The 5,082-nt window shown below is 40.9% G+C and overlaps 1 pseudogene; it reads right to left on the reverse strand.

The window, feature by feature from the left end:
- Positions 1-1,996: 1,996 nt before the first annotated feature.
- On the reverse strand, positions 1,997-2,114 carry LOC145410306 (5S ribosomal RNA; annotated as a pseudogene).
- Positions 2,115-5,082: the final 2,968 nt, after the last annotated feature.

Here is a 5,082-nt window from a genome sequence, read left to right on the forward strand (position 1 = left end):
GTATCATTACTGGCAGTAGAATGGATTTGGAAGATGTGCAGACTGGCCTGGGAGGAAGGCAGAGTCCTGGAGGATTGGAAGTCAGGTATAATCATTCCCCTGTACAAAGGAAAAGTGGAAAAAGTGCATGGTAGGAGACCTACTGACAGAGTTAGGGAAATAACAGAGGAATTAGGTGAAAAACAGGGAGGTTTTAGGAAGGGATGAGGTTGTGCAGATCAGATATTCATTCTTAGGTCTTTAGTGAAGAAGTTTCTAGAGAATAGAAAGAAGTTGTATGTGGCTTCACGGATTTGGAGAAAGCAAGTGACAGAGTGGATAGACAAGGAATGTGGAAAGTATTAGGAATACATGGAATAAATGGGAAGTTGTTGAAAGCCATGAAGAGTATGTAGAAGGGTGCTAAGGCTGCAGTGTATGTGGATAGGGAACTGAGTGAATTGTTCTCTTTGAAGGTTGGATTGAAACAGGGACATGTCATGTCTCCATGGTTGTTCAATCTGTATATGGATGGGGTTATAAAAGAGATACAAGGTAGGACAGCAGATGTTGGAGCAGCCCTAATGACAGAGGGCAGTGTGTGAAACTCCCTGTACTGTTGTTTGCAGATGATATTGTGTTGTTAAGTGAAGAAGAAGGGGAGCTGCTAGGCTTGTTGGATGAGTTTGGGGGAGTGTGTAAGAAACGGAATCAAAAGGTGAATGTACGGAAGAGTAAAGTTATGGTCTTTGAGAGAAGTGAAGTTAGTGAATGCAGAGTGAGATTGGATGAGGAGGAAATGGAAAATGTGCGTGCATTTAAGTACCTGGGTAGTGTGATGAGTAAAGATGGAAGTTTGGAGGATGAAATGCTTGAAAGGGTACAACAAGGAAGAAAGGTTACAGGTTCTTTGAGGGCAGTGATAAAAAACAGGGAAGTGAGCATGGAGGTGAAAAAGTTACTGCATGACAGTACTGTGATAACAACTAACATATGGAAGTGAAGCTTGGACCTTGTTGGAAGGACACAAGTCAAGAGAGAGGGCAATGGAAATGAGTTATTTGAGAGGAGCATGTGGAGTCACATGGAGAGACAGACTGACAAATGAGGATGTGAAGGAGCATTGTGGTGTAGATGGGATAGGAAGCATTACGAGAAGCAATCTGAGGTGGTTTGGTGATCTGAAGATGGAGAGTGACACTGACGAGCAGTGTGTGTGTGTGAGTGAGGTGGAGGGAGGGCAAGGCCAAGGATGAGATGGTGGGAAGGAGTGGAGAGGTACATGAGAACGGGGTGTGTAAGCTGGGAGTATGGCGTTGGACAAGGCAACATAGAGGCAATTTGTTTGTGGCCATCCCTTATGGGATTAAGGTGTCTGGCAATAGATAGATAGACAAAGCAACAGTAGCTGGTAAATTATTTGTTTCAGTTTTACAATCCTTTATTATAGCACATATTCTCACATTCATGCATCTTCGGAGTTTATACGATATCATACAAATACTGTGTGTTCTTCATTACTGTCTGATAGTTAATGCAATTATTATATGCATTCTGTAACCAGGATTTGCAACACATTTCCTCTCACTATTGTATTTGTTACTATTATATTTGATTTCTGTATTTTCAACGATATTTTTATTACGTTTCCAGGTGTCAAAAACACAATAATTGTGTTATGATTTTATGGAACTTTATAATTAACATCTGCACTTCTGGCAAACTCTGAATATCATTTAAACTCCTGTCTGTCAAAAAATAAAAAAATAAATAAAATACAAAAATAATAATAATCACAATAATACTTTCAGTATGAAATATCAAATTTTGCACTTATTTACAGTTTCCAAGCATTTTCAGTGTTTGATACTGAAACTACACTGACAGGTTTTTCATTCATTCATTCATTCATTGCCAGACGCCATGTATCCCACACGGGGTGGCCAAGGGCTTAGAGTTAATTGTTTTACAGGGAGGGGCACTAATCCTCCACCAACCCCACTTGACACGTAGGGATGCCAACAGCATCTGGTGTTCCCAGGCGGTCACCCATCCAAGTACTAACCAGACCCAACGTTGCTTAACTTCGCTGATCGGACGGGAAGCGGTGTACTCAACATGGTATGGTCAACTTGGGAAATATCAAGAAATAGGACCTCCTTTCCCACCCTAGGGCAGAGTGAGGAGTGGCAACATCCAGACAGCCCAAATTTGCCCAATCCAATGGGTTATACTTCCATACGTTCATCATTCAAGCCCCCAGAATCCTGGCTCTATCGGATACACTAAAAACATTCACCATGTTCTGTAGCTTCACACAAATGTATCCAATAGAGTCAATCCAGACGATACCACGCTAAAATGGGGTGCCAAATCCCTGATCATGCACTTCTCACAACATCCATCAGCCAGCTCGATCTCTTGTCAGTTCCCTAGCCTCACAGACTTCCAAACCTCTCTTCCTCACACTCATCCACCATATCTCTCCACCTTCTCCTTGGCCTACCTCACCTCCTCCCTCCTTCAAACTCACTCAGCTATACCTTTTTCACCACTCTATTGTTATCCATTCTCTCCACTCAGTACACTCTCTTCGATTCTGGCGTCCACCGACTTCCTCACTCCACATCTTTCACGAATCACATTATTTCGTATCTATCCACCTTCGGTGCTCCACATACATTTCTTAGCAGTCTCATCTTAGTTGCTCTCACTCTTGACTTTTCATTTTCATGCCACATTGCAGTCTCATGTTAAAGTTGGCACTAACACTCCTTCATGTAAGCCTCATGCAGCTGCAACTCTCAATCCTCTGTTTTTCATCAAGGCCTTCATTGCACCAGCTACTTTTCCTTGTCACTCTACTTTCAACTTCTTTTGCACATTTTCCTCTCTTTTCTATCACTGTACCCAAGTAACTGAACTCTTTCACCAATTCCAGTCTCTCTCGATTCACTGCAACATAGCACTGGGAGTAACCTTCTCTCTCAATAACCATCACTTTTCTCTTTTCTACATTTACTCTCAAGGTGCAATGCTCACAGTCCATGATTCCAATTGTTTCCTACCGTCAACAACATAACTTTTTGACCACATTACAAACATGATGGTCACAAATGTGTTGTCTCCAGCATTATTATTAAGCTTGCCACCACTACACCATAATATCAATAAGAGTTCTGTCTTCTTTACCATACACTGTCACTGAGAGACTTTGTTCCTAGGGTTCTCAACAAGCACCCCAAGTTTGTAAATTTAAAGCTTTCCTTATATAATGCCCTTCATCTTTCCAGTGATTAACACAGCTGCTTTATGTACCAAGTGCCTGTTGCCATTAAAGACGACAACACAGTGACCTGGCTCATATATTCCTCTACAAGAGTGGACACAACAGTCGCAGACTCTTGTGTCTCTGCAAACAACGGAAAAGTTCCCATCTGGAGGGAAGAAGTACTACTTAGATCGAAAATATATGATTCTCCAATATCTGCCATGCTGCTTTGCGTCGTCAGCTGACCGGGGTGTTTGTTTACATTCGTCAGTATGGCTCGAGTACTGTTTTTGCGGGGCCACTTTGGCTTAAGCCAAAGAGCGAAGCCAGGCTTGAGCCTCAGGCCTCACAAAAAACGAGCCTTAAGCCTCATGCAGCTGCAACACTCAAGCCTCTGTTTCTTATCAAGGCCTTCATTGCACCAGGTACTTTCCTTCCTTATGTCACTCTACTTTCCACTTCTTTTGCACATTATCCTCTCTTCTGTATCACTGGACCCAGGTATTTGAGCTCTCTCACCAATTCCTCTCTCCATTCATTGTAACATCACACTGGGAGTCACAATAACCATCACTTTACTCTTTTCTGCATTTACTCTCAAGGCACGACGCTCACAGACTTCAGCAAAACTTTGCACTAGCCTACTAAGTTTTTGTCCTGTATTTGCAAGTATACGACTACAAAAACTAAAAATATACAACAAAATTTTTCCTCACAATACGCCATACCAAATATGACGCTGGCATCATTCCAACCTACCTCTCAATATTACTCCATTCATCCCCACACAACACTCATACCACCAAAATCCTAAAATTATATGCGAAACATCAAACATTCACTTACCATTAAAATTATTTGTGATATTCTTTAGCCCTTTAACTGACCCCCTTCTCGAAAACATAATGGCGTCTTAGCTATGGGTTCTGTAACAAGTTTTAATTTGCTTTCTCTCTCCAAGTTGAAGTATTTATTATTTGGGCATACAACACGAAATTCACAACAAAGCAAATATCTGTCAAATAATATTGAAGTTATAACGTAACTGTTAAAACTGTTTTAATGCCAGGCTACAACACGAACCAGATTCGAGGTACACAAAACGTTTTACCCTAATTTCCTGAAAAATGAAATCACATCCAAATTACATCATTTGACATTTACATTACCTAAATATATAGCTGCTTAGTTACATTAAAATTTGACGATTAATGTAAACTGTCATTCCGTATGCCACCACATTAGGGAAAATTAATCTGCAAAAGTATGAGACTAAACTGCCTAGTTCCTGTGTAGCGAGAAAAGAGCTTGTCTCCAGGTTCCAAGTTAACTGCTTAATCACCTCCAGACAAAATGCCGTGGATTCGTCTCTTATGTGATTTATGACCCAATGAATAAGAGGTCCACTGGACATGATTCGAAGGAAATTATGACGAGACAGGATATCTCGCTACACCGTATCAAATTTAGCGCATTTCCTTGGCGTCCATGGTTACACATTTTTCATGCGGCTATCATTAATAGTGTAACTGATCAACCAATTTTTATACATTCCTAACTAAAGATAAAACAGTAGACGTTGCAAATTTGCAAAATTCGTGTGTGTGTTACCCCTCGGGCCCTCAGGTCTCAGAAGTGCCAACCATTCCGAAATTTTCACAACGGAATGACTAACAGTGGTAATTTCGTAAGATGGAGCGGTTTGCGATAACATACTTGACACTTAACCCTTACAAACTCTACAACAAATACAAATGATGTAATTTATAAGACGCCCTAATGTTTTTCTCAATAGACAATATCTCCACCGGTTTGTAGACCTGTGTTGTGGT

The sequence above is a fragment of the Coenobita brevimanus genome, chromosome 84 (genome assembly GCF_032717465.1).
Source record: "Coenobita brevimanus isolate Jiangsu-jjx chromosome 84, ASM3271746v2, whole genome shotgun sequence".
NCBI classification, from domain to species: domain Eukaryota; kingdom Metazoa; phylum Arthropoda; class Malacostraca; order Decapoda; family Coenobitidae; genus Coenobita; species Coenobita brevimanus.